Source organism: Periplaneta americana, chromosome 4, assembly GCF_040183065.1.
Source record: "Periplaneta americana isolate PAMFEO1 chromosome 4, P.americana_PAMFEO1_priV1, whole genome shotgun sequence".
In the NCBI taxonomy this organism is placed as follows: Eukaryota; Metazoa; Arthropoda; class Insecta; order Blattodea; family Blattidae; genus Periplaneta; species Periplaneta americana.
The window spans coordinates 22,451,841-22,472,932 of record NC_091120.1 but is presented as its reverse complement, the minus strand read 5'-3'; the positions used below and the strand labels follow the sequence as shown (position 1 = coordinate 22,472,932).

General features: G+C 32.5%; 2 protein-coding genes across 3 annotated transcripts in view; one reads left to right on the top strand and one right to left on the bottom strand.

Moving 5' to 3' along the window:
* The window catches only part of Lrp4 (LDL receptor related protein 4), a 218,038-nt gene that overhangs the window by 744 nt on the left and 196,202 nt on the right, over nt 1-21,092 (top strand). The gene's annotated exons all lie outside the window — the stretch shown is intronic.
* LOC138697590 (putative protein-lysine deacylase ABHD14B) overlaps nt 1-21,092 on the bottom strand; it is a 242,643-nt gene that overhangs the window by 33,211 nt on the left and 188,340 nt on the right. The gene's annotated exons all lie outside the window — the stretch shown is intronic.

Below are 21,092 nucleotides of genomic sequence, written 5' to 3'. Positions count from 1 at the left end.
GGGCATTGTTGTCTTAGAATAAAATGTTTTTCCATTGCAAATAACGATTTACGAACTCAGTTATAAGGCAATAGACGACATAATTGAATCAGTCATTTTAAAAAGGCCTCTAGTCCATTTTTGATAGGACGCTGTTGTATGCGTCATACTTGAATACACCTTAGAAATGACATTATTTCATGGATTCAATAAGATGTACAGAAACTGAACGCTTTTCAAAGTACATTTGAAAGAGTCTCATTCCTGAAATAAGGCAATTTTTATGGAGATTTTATTTCGGACTAGAGTCCTTTCTAAAATGACTGATTCAATTGTATTCACTATTACGCTAATATTTTCAATTATTTTTACAAACAATACATATAACACTATGGAGGAGGATGTAAGATCATGGACTGTTTTGAAACAAAAATATCTGTTCCGGATGGTTCTCGAAAGGAAACGAATGGCATTAGCTTTGCTATAAAATGAACTTTAGCTGAAAGATACACTGTATAACAGTGGCACCTATGAGGTGAGCAGAATACACGTTAACAATCCTAATTTCTTGTATTCCACACCACTGGTATTGTTACGAGTATAGATTATTGCTAAGTAAGCATTTGTGATATTAAATATTAGTACCGATTAGGGTAGTTTCAGGTGGCTCTAACTTATATGGGCCCGTAGGGCCTGAGTCCACCCAATAATTTTTCGTATTATTATTATTATTATTATTATTATTATTATTATTATTATTATTATTATTATTATTATTATTGGTTACATCAACTGCTTGTCTATGCGGATGACGTGAATATGTTAGGAGAAAATCCACAAACGATTAGGGAAAACACGGAATTTTACTGGAAGCAAGTAAAGAGATAGGTTTGGAAGTAAATCCTGAAAAAAACAAAGTATATGATTATGTCTCGTGACGAGAATATTGTACGAAATGGAGATATAAAAATTGGAAATTTATCTTTTGAAGAGCTGGAGAAGTTCAAATATCTTGGAGCAACAGTAACAAATATAAATGATACTCGGGAGGAAATTAAACACAGAATAAATATGGGAAATGCCTGTTATTATTCGGTTGAGAAGCTTTTATCATCCAGTCTGCTGTCAAAAAATGTGAAAGTTATAATTTATAAAACAGTTATATTACCGGTTGTTCTTTATGGTTGTGAAACTTGGACGCTCACTTTGAGAGAGGAACATAGGTTAAGGGTGTTTGAGAACAAGGTGCTTAAGAAAATATTTGGGGCTAAGAGGGATGAAGTTACAGGAGAATGGAGAAAGTTGCACAACACAGAACTGCGCGCATTGTATATTTCACCTGACATAATTAGGAACATTAAATCCAGACGTTTGAGATGGGCAGGGCATGTAGCACGTATGGGCGAATCCAGAAATGCATATAGAGTGTTAGTTGGGAGGCCGGAGGGAAAAAGTCCTTTAGGGAGGCCGAGACGTAGATGGGAAGATAATATTAAAATGGATTTGAGGGAGGTGGGATATGATGATAGAGAATGGATTAATCTATCTCAGGATAGGGACAATGGCGGGCTTATGTGAGGGCGGCAATGAATCTCCGGGTTCCTTAAAAGCCAGTAAGTAAGTAAGTATTATTATTATCAGCATCATCATCATCATTTTCTTTTCCATTCTTTCCTGGCTTAGTTGCCTCATGAGTGATGCCTTACTGGTGTCATTTATGAGGTACAAACCTGTCTTCGGACAGTTGACTATATGAACATCATGATATATGATAGTTGCTTATTAAAATCAGTAAATTACAATAAATAACGTTTCAATAAATAAAGATGCGTTGTTGGTGTGCACTTCATTATCTCCCCTAGTACCACATAAGGTAAGGATAGTGCTGAAAGTTAGGTTTAGAAGTTGTTTGTGACAATTTATAGGGAGAAACATATTTGCATCACTCCGTGCTACGTAATAGTGAGTTCACTTTCGTATTATCAATTTATAGTTAGAAAGAATTCAAGTCCCGAAGTTAAATTGTTTATATAAGTTAATTGTAACGTTCTATTTAATTACTAAAAATCGATAATTGTGCAGAACAGCTATGCACAAGATAATGCGGAGATTGTTTCTTTTTTTTTTTTTGCTTTCCTTTCTTTTTTTATATCGTTACTAGTATGAAGGAAAAAATTGGTATTCACATAAAATCCAAAAGAATGTTACCTACAAGTAAATGGAACACAGCCCCTGGATCTTATACTAACTACATACATTACAAAATCGTTCTTAGATCTCCATTTTGTTATTTTTAGCATTCTACAACATATTGTATAGACCTATACTATCCGTAGTCACATCAGTATTACGAAAAATAATCTTTGTAAGAGGCTTCGTAAAACAATTTATAAATTCGTTAATCTTCGATGCTACTTACCTATTAGAGTTCTACGAAATGTTTATTTGGCCATTATTCAGTCTATCATTCAATATGGTATAATTGTTTGGGGTGGAAGTACAAAAATTAATCTTAGTCCGTTAAATTTACTACAAAAACGAATGATTAAAATTTGTTTGAAGAAACGTTTCGATTATCCAACTAAATTAATTTATTCTGAATTTAATGTATTTAATATTGAACAAATTTATAAGTATACGCTGTTAAAATTTTATCATAAAAATCGTAATAAGTTTGTATTACAGACACACAATTATGACACAAGACAAAATATTAATTCAACATTAGTAGAACCTAAATGTCTCACATCTGCTGGTCTAAAGCATAGCATAAATTTTGGCCCTCGGTTGTACAATGCTTTAACTAAATTACACCCAGAACTTCTAACATGTAACCCACTAACATATAACAAGAAAATTAGAAACGTGTTAATATCTTCAATTTGATTAAATAAATTTATAGCCTATGTGTATGAATTAATCAACCTATACTATATTTGTATTCTATAATTTTGAAATATATATATTAGTCCTACTTTTCACGTGCGATATTATTCTTCTCTAGTGTTAATATTATATTATATAATTCCATCGCCGCTGTAATTATATTTTAGTTCCTATTTTATTTTACTTATTTGTTTATATTATTATTATTTTTATTTTAATATTATATCTGAACTGCGACCGAGCACGAGCGCTGCTCATTCGGTCTCAAATTTTGTTAATACTACTGTATCTTCTTTTTATATTGCTTGTATTATTATTATTATTATTATTATTATTATTATTATTATTATTATTATTATTTGTATTTCTCTTGGTTTGTTTTGTAATTATATTTCTTTATTCTGTATATTTAAATTTAAATAAAAAAAATTTAAATAAAACACATTTAAATTAAAGGGAGGATTTATGAGATTCTTTTGGGAAATTATGATCAAGTATTTGAGCCCACCCAATGTTTTTAAAAAGTTGGCGCCACTGATTAGGGTAATTTCATATCTTGCAAATGGGCATGGAAAAAATTATATGAAGATAAAATTGATAGAAATGTAACAAATTTAAATATGTCGGATATGTAAACGATAGAAGCAGAGAAGGAAAGTTAAACAGCACCAAATACTATAATAATAATAATAATAATAATAATAATAATAATAATAATAATAATAATAATAATAATAATTTTTATTTAAAGTAATGACGCCTACGGCGACAAAACAAAGTACAGCTTCGGCGCATCGCTCGTAAATGGGGACTGTTGAGTGAATTACGTAAGGTCATGTACTCGCCATTGGATAAAAATATTAATAATTGAAATAATGAGTCAAATGCATTATTTAAAATCAATGTGTCTACATTTATTATCACGAGAAACGACGCACAGCTTATGGACAGTTTTGAAAAAATTATTTCGGTGTTAATTCTGGACAGGGAACTATGGAAATAGGGAGCAGTTATGGCGTGAGCAGAATTAATTAAGTTGGCAACCCTTCTTGTGTTACGAGAATAGATTATTACTGGTCAAGATAAACGTTGTAATATGAAATATTAGTGTACTGATTGGCATAGATGCACGTCCCCTTCACGCACCACATAGATACGGAATATAGTAGGTAAACAAGACGAAGATAAAATTTAATGGGAACTTGAGAAATTTAAGGATTGATAGCAAAAACCGGACAAATATAAAAATTCCAATTTTGAGCATAGTACAGTTCTCTTCACTTCATTTCAAGCGGCATCTATTGACATAACACGTTTCTACAAGAAAAAACTGGATTTGTGCTATTGAAATGAGTGTTTGAAAATGTAGCGTTTCTGCAAAAAAGCGGATTAGTCCAACGGATTTCTAGTAAAAGACGGACAAGTCACAAACTTAACTGGTTCTTGTTAGAAAATATCATGAAGATGGCATCAGTGCTGTCTTCTTTTGTTTTATCGCCATATTAGTTGTTATTGTCGGTGTTATTGGTTACATATTTCGTTTTACAAATGAATGATCATCAAAATGAACCACATCCAAAAAAAAGCAAGATGATAATAACAGTGGGTGTGATGAGTGAAAATAGCTATAATAATAATAATAATAATAATAATAATAATAATAATAATAATAATAATAATAATAATAATAATAATAATAATAATAATAATAATAATAGGAACAGATGCATTATAGAGGCCACACATCACACATTATACGCAAAAAAAGGTCAGCGGAAGTAATGGTTCGATTAGTGTTTTTAGCATTCGATATTCGATAAGCATTAAATGCTATCAAATTAAAAAATTAAATACAAAAGAATTTAAAGTTTGTTACTACTGATGTGATTTTAGTCACTTTGTATTATATTTTTGGTCCAGGGAAAATATATTTGACTATTACTGCCGCCATTTCCATTTTGAAGTAGGCTACAAGTGAATAATCTAAAACTGACTGCTAATTTAGAAGTGACAACATATTTTATGTCGATTATAACAATACATATCGATAGTAGCATTCATGCCATTCAACCAATAAGGAGATTGGCCCCTATAATGCATCTGTGCCGCACAGTTTCTTGTGTTTTTATTAGAATAATTATTTTTCGGTATTTGCCTACTTGATATACTCGTATCTGATGTGCCAAGAATTCAAAGATTGAAGGATACAAATTTAGAAAGAGAAAAATATAAACATAACAATATTGTTTTTCTTGTTCAGGAAATTATTCCAACTATAAGTTATTAATTTAATAAAACATTTATAAAGAATTTATTTGTATGTTGATACAGTTGACAATATGAATGAAACATGATTTCATATACCGGTACTTTTTCTCAATGGTTGCGGATACGAGCGGGGTTCAGCAGAGATGGTGTTGTGAATTTTCGTAGTCAGCATGTGTGGGCTGATGAAAATTCCCATGCAGTTGAAGAAATAAGGCATCAGCACCGATTCTCAATCAACGTATGGGCAGGTGTTCTTGGCGATAGATTAAGGGCCATATATGCTACCACAGAGATTAACTGGGGCTCGTTATCAGGACTTTCTTTTTTTTTTTTTTTTTTTAATTTCGACCGGCCAGAGGCCGTTTTCCAAAGTTATCTATTTTTGTTTTCTGTTTGTTTACATTTTTTTTTACTAATACAATCACAACACCCATGCCCGAGGCGGGACTCGAACCCACAACCCTTCGGACCAAGCGATAGGGACATGCCGTGCCCCTACCGCTTGAGCCATCCGGGCCGGCTTCTTATTAACGTATTGCTTACCTTGCTGGAGTATATGACATATTGTCAGCAAAGACTACAGATGTGGTTCATTCATGATGGATGGCACACCAGCACATTTTTCCGCAATGAGCGTGAACACCTGACGTTGATATTTCAGGACCGCTGGACTGATTGGGGAGGCCCCACATCTGGCCTGCTCGTTCCTCAAATTTAAATCCCCTAGACTTTTGGTTATCAAGAACAACCAGGTCAGTTTCAAAGAGGGCGTGATTCCTTACGCCGAAGGGCAGAGGAATGCATTGCCATGAATGGACGTCACATTGAGCACCTCCTATGAACAAGTGTTCAGATCTCAGAAAGTATGTGTTGTAGGACCCATGTTTATTAGACATTTGTTTCTTGTTTTGATGCATACTAGGACCTCCTAAAATATTGGATATTTTTTAACATCCTGTATAATAAATTGTTTTATGTACATCTCCACTAAGTTACCTGATACGGGAAAACTAGGTAAATTATGGAAATTACAGCATATGGGTAGAATGATTTTGAGGATATGTGGAATGAGGTTTTACTCAAATAGTACAGAGTGATCTGTTTGGGTATGGATAAAATAAAAACCCCGTAAAACATTTACTACTGAACTTTATCTGTTGAAACTTTGTGCATACAACACTGAAAGATAGGAGATTCCTCAGAGCTCAACATGACTCCCATTGCGCACCCTGCACAACTCATAACTGTGATGCAATTCAGCCCATGTCCGTTGTAACAAAAGAGGGGTGATTTGTTGGAAAGCTTGAGTAATTTTTACTCTCAGACCATCACTGTTCCTGGGTGTCTGTGAATAGCCATTGTCTTTAATAAAACCTCACACGAAGAAGTCAGGAGGAGTTAGATCTGGGGAGTTTGGGGCCCAAGCCAAGAGATAGCTGCTTCTCGTACTGGGTTTCGCCTGCGACTTCTTGCATGTTTTTTAACACAGAACCTGTTTCTACAAATGTTCGATACCACAACATTATGGAATCGTATTTAGGTACATTACGCACACCATACTGACGTCGAAATTCCCTTTGAACTCTTTTAACACTCTCAAATTTAGCATACCAAAGAACACATTGTGTCCGCTATTGATTTATAGCAGCCATTTTAATCATATACGATTTTCATTTGTCTTTTCAGATTATGCATTGTTGATTGTCATATTTGGAAACTCCCGTGGCCGGTTTTTCAAAGTATTGTTAGAAAATTTAACGACTGTTAAACTCTAAACAGTTTGTTAATTAATAAAATTGTATGTTTTCAACACCAGTTTGGTTTAACAGATTGTTAACAGTTTGTTAATTTTAAATGTAGGATTTCCGCCAGTTAACTCGTTTAACAGTTAGTTAAATATGGCCGATGTCTCCACAGCTGTTCGAATAGAAGTTGCGAAATTAATGTTTTGTGTCTCTTTGTAGGGAATGTTTAGCATATGACTGGTAATATAACATTTAAAAAATACTTTGGACTGTTTAAATACATCAGTGTTATTTTATTTCTTTCGTATTTCGTATCCATAATAGCAATGAGGAAATATAACCTTACTTTGTAATTATTATTCAGCACGTCACCTACAACTTTCATTTGTCAACTGTTTGTTTATGGAGCGTGGCCTACTATAACAGCTTGTCATTTTATGCAAGTTTCATGACTCACTCTATAATATAGAATTTAAAGATTAATTTTAGCCAATCAAAAATTGTCTTACATGTGTAGAATCATTACCAACTGCTGTTGAGTAGTTAAAATAGTGCTAACAGACGTTATAGTTAAGTGTTGGGTATCTTAAACAAAATTATGTTGAACAAATGGAAAATACATTAACAAAGCGTTAAAAATAAGCAGACTGTTAATTTAACAATCGTTAAGCAAAATTAAACATTACTTCGACAAACTGGCCACCAATCTTTTAATCATAGGCCTAATATAACCAAGAAATTTGTCCTACTATCATAATAGCTTTATAATAATAAATTAATATAATCCATACCCAAACGGATCAGACTGTATATATTCGTGTTAATTTACACGGTCAAAATATTTATCCTTCTGGTGCAATGAAACGCGAGAATTCTTTGAAAGAGTATTCATACTAATTAAATAATAGTTAACAATTCACTTCCCTTGAAGAAAGCATTTCAGCAAAGCTTTAATCACCAGCGCTGATGTTTGCAGTGTAGATTTGTTATTTATTTATCAGCTAAGGGAAATATTTACGTAACGACTTAAAAGACGATCTGTGTGATGCTTGCACAATATTTCTGCTAAGAGTCTCAGTAATTAGTATTTACTTTCCCTAAAGACACTACATTACTAAATGTTCTCGTATACAGAGGAAACATTGAACTGAGCAGTTTTTATTCTTCACTAACGAAATAATGTTCTATTTGTCTACGGCTTTCATATTTCTGTATAAATTAGTTTGTACTTTCTGAAACTAATGTCAGATAGTCGCACGCTGGGATTCCTGCGACGCGTAATGGATCTTCAACTTCGGCAACACAGGACATCACACTCTACGTGGGATTCGAAGCCACGACCGTGATATACATGAAAACTGGGCATCAGCTATCAAAAACATCACACTCAGAAGCGTTCGTTTTATGCAACTAAAAAGATCAAAGCTCTTGCATCTATAAACAATATGGCGGCCTCTTCCCTCTGGCAAGCTTTTATTCTTTTATTTCTTTTAATGTTTAAACCGAACTTCTAATTTAACCAAAAATACAGAAGAGATATGGCGACCACGAAGTCATGGACGGTGTGACGCCAGAACACACGAAAGGTTAATAATGATGATGATGATGATGATAATAATAATAATAATAGTAATAATAATAATAATAATAATAGTAATAATAATAATATTTTTTATTTTATTTATTTTTATTTATTTATTTATTTACTTATATTTAAAGGCGTAATAGGTCGACTATTGATAAGATTTTTTGTATTCGACAGATAATGGAGAAAAAATGGAAGTATAAGGGTACGGTACATCAGTTATTCATAGATTTCAAAAAGGCATATGACTCGGTTAAGACGGAAGTATTATATGATATTCTTATTGAATTTGGTATTCCCAAGAAACTAGTTCGATTAATTAAAATATGTCTCAGTGAAACATACAGCAGAGTCCGTATAGGTCAGTTTCTATCTGATGCTTTTCCAATTCACTGCGGGCTAAAGCAGGGAGATGCACTATCACCTTTACTTTTTAACTTCGCTCTAGAATATGCCATTAGGAAAGTTCAGGATAACAGGCAGGGTTTGGAATTGAACGGGTTACATCAGCTTCTTGTCTATGCGGATGACGTGAATATGTTAGGAGAAAATCCACAAACGATTAGGGAAAACACGGAAATTTTACTTGAAGCAAGTAAAGCGATCGGTTTGGAAGTAAATTCCGAAAAGACAAAGTATATGATTATATCTCGTGACCAGAATATTGTACGAAATGGAAATATAAAAATTGGAGATTTATCCTTCGAAGGGGTGCAAAAATTCAAATATCTTGGAGCAACAGTAACAAATATAAATGACACTCGGGAGGAAATTAAACGCAGAATAAATATGGGAAATGCGTGTTATTATTCGGCTGAGAAGCTTTTATCATCTAGTCTGCTGTCAAAACATCTGAAAGTTAGAATTTATAAAACAGATATATTACCAGTTGCTCTGTATGGTTGTGAAACTTGGACTCTCACTTTGAGAGAGGAACAGAGATTAAGGGTGTTTGAGAATAAGGTTATTAGGAAAATATTTTGGGCTAAGCGGGATGAAGTTACAGAAGAATGGAGAAAGTTACACAATACAGAACTGCACGCATTGTATTCTTTATCTGACATAATTAGGAACATTAAATCCAGACGTTTGAGATGGGCAGGGCATGTAGCAGGTATGGGCGAATCCAGAAATGCATATAGAGTGTTAGTTGGGAGGCCGGAGGGAAAAAGACCTTTGGGGAGGCCGAGACGTAGATGGGAGGATAATATTAAAATGGATTTGAGGGAGGTGGGATATGATGATAGAGACTGGATTAATCTTGCACAGGATAGGGACCGATGGCGGGCTTATGTGAGGGCGGCAATGAACCTTCGGGTTCCTTAAAAGGCATTTGTAAGTAAGTACTTATATTTAATGTGCTGTACAACAGCCAGTGGCCAATTACAGTTTAGCACAAAGAATATAACAAAAACATAATACAAAAATAAAATAATTATTACACATAAATACAATTACAATTAATTTAATAATGACGATGAATGGATAAATAATGGATGACTTTAAAATACACAACTAAGAATACTATGAGACAATGATAATTGAGTATAATGCCTAAAAGAATACATAAATGATAAATCGTTGCCAAGAGCAAACTAAGTCTATACATTGAAGGGATCGAATTCGCAGCCATGCATGTTGGCATTTTTAATGCATCTGGAGACTGGTGAGAGGAATTTCGAATTTCTAATATAGAAAAGTTTGTGGGCTCTCATAGCTTTTGTTGGAATACGTAAGGTAATATTGTTTAAGAAAGAGTCACAGGATATATCACCTTCGAGGACTTTACAAAAGAACAGATAATCCAGCTCATGGCGTCTACCATATAGATTTTGACAATTAAAATATTAACATTTTCTCTCATAACTGTACCCAGAATTAATGGGCAGAAATCTGAATGAACATAAAGATATACATTTTCTTTGTATATTTTCTAATTTAGCCGAGTCTGTAATCATAGTCGAGTTCCAAGCTACAGATGCATATTCGAGTTTCGATCGCATCAATGTATAGTATAGCATTAAAAGAGAATCAGGAGTGGAAAAAGAATAAGTTATTGACTGTATTATTCCTAACATTCTGATTGCGTGATTGTAAATGTAATCAACGTGACTATGAAAATACAACTTACTGTAAATGAATATTCCCAAATCTTTTACGCAATCCGTTCTGTTAATTAGAACATTATTTAAATAATATTTATATTTCAGTGAGGAAGTTTTTCTAGAAAAGGTTATTACATTAGTTTTGGATACGTTAATTTTCATACCATTGTCTTCTGACCATTTAGCGACTGAATTAATGTCACATTGAAGTGATTGGCAGTCAGTACTACTCTTGATTGTACGAAAAATTTTTAAATCTTCACCAAATAATGAACAGTCAGAAGTTATTCTTTTACATATATCAAATAATAATAATAATAATAATAATAATAATAATAATAATAATAATAATAATAATAATAATATTCATTTACATAAACGAGGACATTATTTCCATAAACACGGAATATACTTTACTCCAAAAACTTTCTTGGATATACGGTTTTTGAATTAAAGATCCTATTGTTAGAGTCATACACAGCAGGGGAACAGAGAAGGTAGGTCCCCTATTAGTCGAAATTTTAAAATGAAAAAAGAAAAGACAAATAACACAAAGGCTCTTCGCTTCATCTCTCTTCTTTTAAAGAACATCTAGTCTCAAAAGAACGAACTCAAACAAAAATCTGCAGACAATAAATTATTTCCTTTCAAAGGAAGAACAGGTCTTCCTAAGAAGAGAGAAAAAAATAATTAAAAATCTCATCGCATTCCCCTTTCTAACGGTGATATCTACAGACGCCTCTGCTATTTACATATCAGAAAATCTTTAATCCTATTTAACGTACAATTATTATTATTATTATTATTATTATTATTATTATTATTATTATTATTATTATTATTATTAGAATACTACTATACCACTATTACCACTACTACTACTACTACTACTACTACTACTACTACTACTACTACTACTACTACTACTACTACTACTACTACTACTACTACATTATTGTGAAGGAAATTTTGAAGTTTTCATAGACTTGTTCTGATTCAATTTATCTCACAAATCTTAAGAACTACTTAGAGGTTTCGAAATAATTGAGAAATTAACTTCTAACACACAGTTGCTGTCCGAAATGTGTATAAAATTAGATGCCAGCACATGATTACAACTCCGACACGTGGGTGAAATTAAATCTCAACAAAGAGTTGCAGTTCAAAAACTTCGGTGAAATTAAATCCCAACACATGACTGTAATTCCGAAACTTCGATGAAATTAAATTCAAACACATGGCTGTAATTCCAAAATGTCGGTGAAATTAAATCCCAACACAAGGCTGTAATTCCGAAATTCAGGTGAAATTAAATCCCAACACATGGCTGTAATTCCAAAATTTCGGTGAAATTAAATTCCAACACACTTCTGAAGTTCCAAGATTCGGGTGAAATTAAATCCCAACACGAGGCAGTAATTCCGAAATTTCGGTGAAATTAAATCCCAACACATGACAGTAATTCCGAAATTTCGGTTAAATTAAATCCCAACACATGGCTGTAATTCCAAAATTTCGGTGAAATTAAATTCCAACACATGACTAATTCCGAAATTAAATCCCAACATATGGCTTTAATTTCGACATTTCCGTGAAATTAAATCCAAACACATGGCTGTAATTTCGAAATTCAGGTGAAATTAAATCCCAACACATGATTGTAATTCCGAAATTCAGGTGAAATTAAATCTCAACACATGACTGTAATTCCGAAATTCAGGTGAAATTAAATCTCAACACATGGTTGCAATTCCGAAATTCATGTGAAATTAAATCCCAACACATGACTGTAATTCCAAAATTCAGGTGAAATTAAATCCCAACACACTTTTGAAGTTCCAAAATTTCGGTGAAATTAAATCTCAACACATGGTTGTAATTCCGAAACTCAGATAAAATTAAATCCCAACGCATGGCTCTAATTCCGGGATTCAAGTGAAATTCAATCCCAACACATGGCTGTAATTCAAATTCAGGTGAAATTAAATCCCAACACACTTTTGAAGTTCCAAAATTTCGGTGAAATTAAATCTCAACACATGGTTGTAATTCCGAAACTCAGGTGAAATTAAATCCCAACACACGGCTGTAATTCATAAATTCAAGTGAAATTAAATCCCTACACTTTTCTGAAGTTCCGAAATTCAAGTGAAATTAATTCCCAATACATGGCTGTAATTCATAAATTCAAGTGAAATTAAATCCCTACACTTTTCTGAAGTTCCGAAATTAAGGTGAAATTAATTCCCAACACATGGCTGTAATTCATAAATTCAAGTGAAATTAAATCCCTACACTTTTCTGAAGTTCCGAAATTCAGGTGAAATTAATTCCCAACACACGGCTGTAATTCCGAAATTCAGGTGAAATTAAATCCCAACACACTTCTGAAGTTTCAAAATTTCGGTGAAATTAAATCTCAACATATGGTTGTAATTCCGAAACTCAGGTGAAATTAAATCCCAACACATGGCTGTAATTCAGGGATTCAAGTGAAATTAAATCCCAACTCACTTCTGAAGTTCCGAAATTCAGGTGAAATTAATTCCCAACACATGGCTGTAATTCCGAAATTCAAGTGAAATTAAATCCCTACATCTTTCTGAAGTTCCGAAATTCAGGTGAAATTAATTCCTAACACATGGCTGTAATTCCGAAATTCAAGTGAAATGAATTTCCTACACACTTCTGAAGTTCCGAAATTCAGGTGAAATTAATTCCCAACACATGGCTGTAATTCCGAAATTCAAGTAAAATTAATTCCCTGCACACTTCTGTAGTTCCGAAATTCAGGTGAAATTAAATCCCAACACATTGCTGTACTTCCGAAATTCAAGTGAAATTAAATCCCTACACACTTCTGTAGTTCCGAAATTCAGGCGAAATTAATTTCCAACACATGGTTGTAATTCCGAAATTCAAGTGAAATTAATTCCGTACACACTTCTGAAGTTCCGAAATTCAGGTGAAATTAATTCCCAACACATGGCTGTAATTCCGAAATTCAAGTGAAATTAAATCCCTACACCTTTCTGAAGTTCCGAAATTCAGGTGAAATTAATTCCCAACACATGGCTGTAATCCCGAAATTCAAGTGAAATTAATTCCCTACACACTTCTGAAGTTCCGAAATTCAGGTGAAATTAATTCCTAACACATGGCTATAATTCCGAAATTCAAGTGAAATTAATTCCCTACACACTTCTGTAGTTCCGAAATTCAGGTGAAATTAATTCCTAACACATGGCTATAATTCCGAAATTCAAGTGAAATTAATTCCCTACACACTTCTGTAGTTCCGAAATTCAGGTGAAATTAAATCCCAACACATGGCTGTCATTCCGAAATTCAAGTGAAATTCCCTACACCTTTCTGAAGTTCCGAAATTCAGGTGAAATTAATTCCCAACACATGGCTGTAATTCCGAAATTCAAGTGAAATTAAATCCCTACACACTTCTGAAGTTCTGAAATGAAATTAAATTCCAACACGCGGATGAAATTCCGAAATGTTCATGGCATTAAATCCCAATACTCTCCTGAAGTTGCGAAATGTCGGACAAATTAAATACTAACACACGGCTTGCAGCTCCGAAAAGTCGAAAAAATTAAATTTCAACCTTGGTTGCGAACCCCGGTATTGTATTCATACTCCTGTCACGTGAAGTCTGAAATTTCAAATGATAATAAATGGTTTCTTTTAAGATGCATTACATTACTTTACCAAAAAACTGAGCTTCTCGCATCGTTGTGCAGCATTTTTTTCAATTGCACGCTTCAGCCGCTGTAGTTAATGTCTGCATTAAAGCAAAGCAAAATCCGGCGCACCGCCTCGCCCTTCGCCTGACCCCACAGAGCGCATTAAAACAAAACGAAAGCAAAATGCTGAGAAGAGTAATATATCGGGTTCCACACATTTACCAGTCATTATGACAAAGGAAAAGAAAAAAAGAGGACCGATGACCTACTCGTCTCTGGCGCTCTCACAAATGAGGAGGAAGATAGAGAGGGAGAGAGAAAGAAACGGATGTCGTTTATATTTGTCCATTAACTATTGATAGTACCAACTCATTTCATAGAGCACTCACTAAACTTTTATCACCTTGCGTACTAGAAGTTTCGCTTTATGTAATCGATATGGGGGAAAATTACTCGCATAGTTTTACAATACTCGTAATTAATTGATTGTTATAAATAGTGCCACGAAGTTCATGCATTTGCATGTATTTTTCCATTCGCTGTATTGCTGATTAATTGTTTTCACGAATCATCAACATTTAAGCTTATCAAATCAAATTTATGTTGCATATATTTGCATATTTTGGCTTTTTATAAATGCATAACACATCATGATATGTATATTGTGACATATTTTCGCATTTAAGCTCATTAAAGCTGATTTTATGTTGTATAAAAATGCATACTTACTTACTTACTGGCTTTTAAGGAACCCGGAGGTTCATTGCCGCCCTCACATAAGCCCGCCATTGGTCCCTATCCTATGCAAGATTAATCCAGTCTCTATCATCATATCCCACCTCCCTCAAATCCATGTTAATATTATCTTCCCATCTACGTCTCGGCCTCTCCAAAGGTCTTTTCCCCCCCGGCCTCCCAACTAACACTCTATGTGCATTTCTGGATTCGCCCATACGTGCTACATGCCCTGCCCATCTCAAACGTCTGGATTTTAAGTTCCTAATTATGTTAGATGAAGAATACAATGCGTGCAGTTCTGTGATGTGTAACTTTCTCCATTCTCCTGTAACTTCATCCCGCTTAGCCCCAAATATTTTCCTAAGCACCTTATTCTCAAACACCCTTAACCTATATTCCTCTCTCAGAGTGAGAGTCCAAGTTTCACAACCATACAGAACAACCGGTAATATAATTGTTTTATAAATTCTAACTTTCAGATTTTTTGACAGCAGACTAGATGACAAAAGCTTCTCAAACGAATAATAACAGGCATTTCCCATATTTATTCTGCGTTTAATTTCCTCCCGAGTGTCATTTATATTTGTTACTGTTGCTCCAAGATATTTGAATTTTTCCACCTCTTCAAAGGATAAATCTCCAATTTTTATAGTTCCATTTCGTACAATATTCTGGTCACGAGACATAATCATACTGTATACTTAGTCTTTTCGGGATTTACTTCCAACCCTATCGCTTTACTTGCTTCAAGTAGAATTTTCGCGTTTTCCCTAATCGTTTGTGGATTTTCTCCTAACATATTCACGTCATCCGCATAGACAAGAAGCTGATGTAACCCGTTCAATTCCAAACCTTCTGCGTTATCCTGAACTTTCCTAACGGCATATTCTAGAGCGAAGTTAAAAAGTAAAGGTGATAGTGCATCTCCTTGCTTTAGCCCGCAGTGAATTGGAAAAGCATCAGATAGAAACTGGCCTATAGGGACACTGCTGTAAGTTTCACACAGACACATTTTAATTAATCGAACTAGTTTCTTGGTAATAAAAATGAATAGTTTGAATTTTTAAAACAAAACCATCGAGACTAGTGAAGTACTTTGTATGGAGTGTGGCGTTGTACTCTATGGGGCAAAAACATATAGATTACGACAAAGTGAAGAGAAGCGAATAGAAGCATTTGAAATGTGGATATGGAGAAGAATGGAACTTGTGAAGTGGATAGACAGAATAAGAAATGAAGCTGCGTTGGAAAGAGTGAGTGAAGAAAGAATGATGCTGAAGCTGATCAGTAGGGACCGGATTTTTATGTAATTACATATTATATTCCTTTCAACCTAACCGTATATAAATAACAAATCTTTGCGAATCTTGTAATTATCATTAATGTATTAAAATTTGATACTACATATTTTTACATATTTACCCCACATTACATATTATGGCATGGTATTACATAAATCTACATATTTAGGAGTTTTATTCATTTTTACTTCTTTGAAAGGAAAAAAATAAAACTTCTGCCGGGGAAGTATACAATTTGAAATACACAGATTTAAAAAGCCTTTTTACCTACCCAAGAAAGGATATATTTCGGGACGAAACATAATGTCCTTAGTTCCAGGAAGTAATAGAGGCACTCACCCCATACCGCCTACTGTAAATATGAGTGAACAAAAGGCAACCTTTCTCATAGAAATACCTTGTATTGTAAAAATCACTCAGAAAGTAGCGTTGTCTTCATGCGGTGGATGGGACGAGGACGACATGATTTGTCTCGAACTATAATTGTTCTGCACACGTCTTAACAAGCCGTTCTAGACCTATAGGGAAATGCGAAAGTATGGTTCTCGGCTAGAATAATCCTATCCTTCTGATGAGACTGTAATGCCACTTTTCAAACAACAGTTTGTAAATGCCTATAGTTTGAGGTTTTAGTAGTTACTTTGTTTCTTACAGGGAGCCGCTAAAATGCATGTGTCCCATCTCTTTTTATTTTCTCCTAATCCAGTAAAGCGAAACAGTGCTTGCAGTACTGTTGTGTCATTCATTTCATTCAGTTCTCTAGTTTTAGTACTTACAGCACTTATAAAGTGCAAGTGAGTTTATCTACTGCTTTTAACTAACTAAAATGGCCCCTGTATCTTCAACCCTAACGACAAAAATAAAATCCTGGATTGCAATGGACGAAGCTTTCACTACAGATGGAAAAGTAATAATGTGTCAAGTGTGCGGTAAAAAAAGTCGGGTGCTCTATAAATCACAACTGGAGAGTCTTACCTATCCTATACCTGCCAGATATTAAGTATTTTCATGATTTTACATATTTTGGTGCATATTCAGTTTATTTTTCTTACATAAATATGTGCATATTTCACACCTTGATATTACATAAAAATCCGGTCCTTACTGATCAGAAAGAGAAAAAGGAATTGGTTGGGTCAATGGCTGAGAAGAAACTGAACTCTGAAGGATGCACTGGAAGGAATGGTGAACGAGAGGAGAGTTTGATGCAGAAGAAGATATCAGATGATAGACGACATTAAGATATATGAATCATATGCGGAGACTAAGAGGAAGGCAGAAAATAGGAAAGATTGGAGAATGCTGGGTTTGCAGTAAAAGACCTGCCCTTGGGCAAAACATAGGCATGTAGGTATGCTCAGTAGAATGGAGTGCAACAACTATGAAGGATTTATTTTATAAGAACCGCATATTAAAGAGAAATGTGACTGAAGTGACAAGACGAAGCATATAGGATTTGTTTGTTTGTTTGTTTGTTTGTTTGTTTGTTTGTTTGTTTGTTTGTTTGTTTGTTTGTTTGTTTGTTTGTTTGTTTGTTTGTTTGTTTGTTTGTTTGTTTGTTTGTTTGTTTGTTTGTTTGTTTGTTTGTTTGTTTGTTTGTTTGTTTGTTTGTTTGTTTGTTTGTTTGTTTGTTTGTTTGTTTGTTTGTTTGTTTGTTTGTTTGTTTGTTTGTTTGTTTGTTTGTTTGTTTGTTTGTTTGTTTGTTTGTTTGTTTGTTTGTTTGTTTGTTTGTTTGTTTGTTTGTTTGTTTGTTTGTTTGTTTGTTTGTTTGTTTGTTTGTTTGTTTGTTTGTTTGTTTGTTTGTTTGTTTGTTTGTTTGTTTGTTTGTTTGTTTGTTTGTTTGTTTGTTTGTTTGTTTGTTTGTTTGTTTGTTTGTTTGTTTGTTTGTTTGTTTGTTTGTTTGTTTGTTTGTTTGTTTGTTTGTTTGTTTGTTTGTTTGTTTGTTTGTTTGTTTGTTTGTTTGTTTGTTTGTTTGTTTGTTTGTTTGTTTGTTTGTTTGTTTGTTTGTTTGTTTGTTTGTTTGTTTGTTTGTTTGTTTGTTTGTTTGTTTGTTTGTTTGTTTGTTTGTTTGTTTGTTTGTTTGTTTGTTTGTTTGTTTGTTTGTTTGTTTGTTTGTTTGTTTGTTTGTTTGTTTGTTTGTTTGTTTGTTTGTTTGTTTGTTTGTTTGTTTGTTTGTTTGTTTGTTTGTTTGTTTGTTTGTTTGTTTGTTTGTTTGTTTGTTTGTTTGTTTGTTTGTTTGTTTGTTTGTTTGTTTGTTTGTTTGTTTGTTTGTTTGTTTGTTTGTTTGTTTGTTTGTTTGTTTGTTTGTTTGTTTGTTTGTTTGTTTGTTTGTTTGTTTGTTTGTTTGTTTGTTTGTTTGTTTGTTTGTTTGTTTGTTTGTTTGTTTGTTTGTTTGTTTGTTTGTTTGTTTGTTTGTTTGTTTGTTTGTTTGTTTGTTTGTTTGTTTGTTTGTTTGTTTGTTTGTTTGTTTGTTTGTTTGTTTGTTTGTTTGTTTGTTTGTTTGTTTGTTTGTTTGTTTGTTTGTTTGTTTGTTTGTTTGTTTGTTTGTTTGTTTGTTTGTTTGTTTGTTTGTTTGTTTGTTTGTTTGTTTGTTTGTTTGTTTGTTTGTTTGTTTGTTTGTTTGTTTGTTTGTTTGTTTGTTTGTTTGTTTGTTTGTTTGTTTGTTTGTTTGTTTGTTTGTTTGTTTGTTTGTTTGTTTGTTTGTTTGTTTGTTTGTTTGTTTGTTTGTTTGTTTGTTTGTTTGTTTGTTTGTTTGTTTGTTTGTTTGTTTGTTTGTTTGTTTGTTTGTTTGTTTGTTTGTTTGTTTGTTTGTTTGTTTGTTTGTTTGTTTGTTTGTTTGTTTGTTTGTTTGTTTGTTTGTTTGTTTGTTTGTTTGTTTGTTTGTTTGTTTGTTTGTTTGTTTGTTTGTTTGTTTGTTTGTTTGTTTGTTTGTTTGTTTGTTTGTTTGTTTGTTTGTTTGTTTGTTTGTTTGTTTGTTTGTTTGTTTGTTTGTTTGTTTGTTTGTTTGTTTGTTTGTTTGTTTGTTTGTTTGTTTGTTTGTTTGTTTGTTTGTTTGTTTGTTTGTTTGTTTGTTTGTTTGTTTGTTTGTTTGTTTGTTTGTTTGTTTGTTTGTTTGTTTGTTTGTTTGTTTGTTTGTTTGTTTGTTTGTTTGTTTGTTTGTTTGTTTGTTTGTTTGTTTGTTTGTTTGTTTGTTTGTTTGTTTGTTTGTTTGTTTGTTTGTTTGTTTGTTTGTTTGTTTGTTTGTTTGTTTGTTTGTTTGTTTGTTTGTTTGTTTGTTTGTTTGTTTGTTTGTTTGTTTGTTTGTTTGTTTGTTTGTTTGTTTGTTTGTTTGTTTGTTTGTTTGTTTGTTTGTTTGTTTGTTTGTTTGTTTGTTTGTTTGTTTGTTTGTTTGTTTGTTTGTTTGTTTGTTTGTTTGTTTGTTTGTTTGTTTGTTTGTTTGTTTGTTTGTTTGTTTGTTTGTTTGTTTGTTTGTTTGTTTGTTTGTTTGTTTGTTTGTTTGTTTGTTTGTTTGTTTGTTTGTTTGTTTGTTTGTTTGTTTGTTTGTTTGTTTGTTTGTTTGTTTGTTTGTTTGTTTGTTTGTTTGTTTGTTTGTTTGTTTGTTTGTTTGTTTGTTTGTTTGTTTGTTTGTTTGTTTGTTTGTTTGTTTGTTTGTTTGTTTGTTTGTTTGTTTGTTTGTTTGTTTGTTTGTTTGTTTGTTTGTTTGTTTGTTTGTTTGTTTGTTTGTTTGTTTGTTTGTTTGTTTGTTTGTTTGTTTGTTTGTTTGTTTGTTTGTTTGTTTGTTTGTTTGTTTGTTTGTTTGTTTGTTTGTTTGTTTGTTTGTTTGTTTGTTTGTTTGTTTGTTTGTTTGTTTGTTTGTTTGTTTGTTTGTTTGTTTGTTTGTTTGTTTGTTTGTTTGTTTGTTTGTTTGTTTGTTTGTTTGTTTGTTTGTTTGTTTGTTTGTTTGTTTGTTTGTTTGTTTGTTTGTTTGTTTGTTTGTTTGTTTGTTTGTTTGTTTGTTTGTTTGTTTGTTTGTTTGTTTGTTTGTTTGTTTGTTTGTTTGTTTGTTTGTTTGTTTGTTTGTTTGTTTGTTTGTTTGTTTGTTTGTTTGTTTGTTTGTTTGTTTGTTTGTTTGTTTGTTTGTTTGTTTGTTTGTTTGTTTGTTTGTTTGTTTGTTTGTTTGTTTGTTTGTTTGTTTGTTTGTTTGTTTGTTTGTTTGTTTGTTTGTTTGTTTGTTTGTTTGTTTGTTTGTTTGTTTGTTTGTTTGTTTGTTTGTTTGTTTGTTTGTTTGTTTGTTTGTTTGTTTGTTTGTTTGTTTGTTTGTTTGTTTGTTTGTTTGTTTGTTTGTTTGTTTGTTTGTTTGTTTGTTTGTTTGTTTGTTTGTTTGTTTGTTTGTTTGTTTGTTTGTTTGTTTGTTTGTTTGTTTGTTTGTTTGTTTGTTTGTTTGTTTGTTTGTTTGTTTGTTTGTTTGTTTGTTTGTTTGTTTGTTTGTTTGTTTGTTTGTTTGTTTGTTTGTTTGTTTGTTTGTTTGTTTGTTTGTTTGTTTGTTTGTTTGTTTGTTTGTTTGTTTGTTTGTTTGTTTGTTTGTTTGTTTGTTTGTTTGTTTGTTTGTTTGTTTGTTTGTTTGTTTGTTTGTTTGTTTGTTTGTTTGTTTGTTTGTTTGTTTGTTTGTTTGTTTGTTTGTTTGTTTGTTTGTTTGTTTGTTTGTTTGTTTGTTTGTTTGTTTGTTTGTTTGTTTGTTTGTTTGTTTGTTTGTTTGTTTGTTTGTTTGTTTGTTTGTTTGTTTGTTTGTTTGTTTGTTTGTTTGTTTG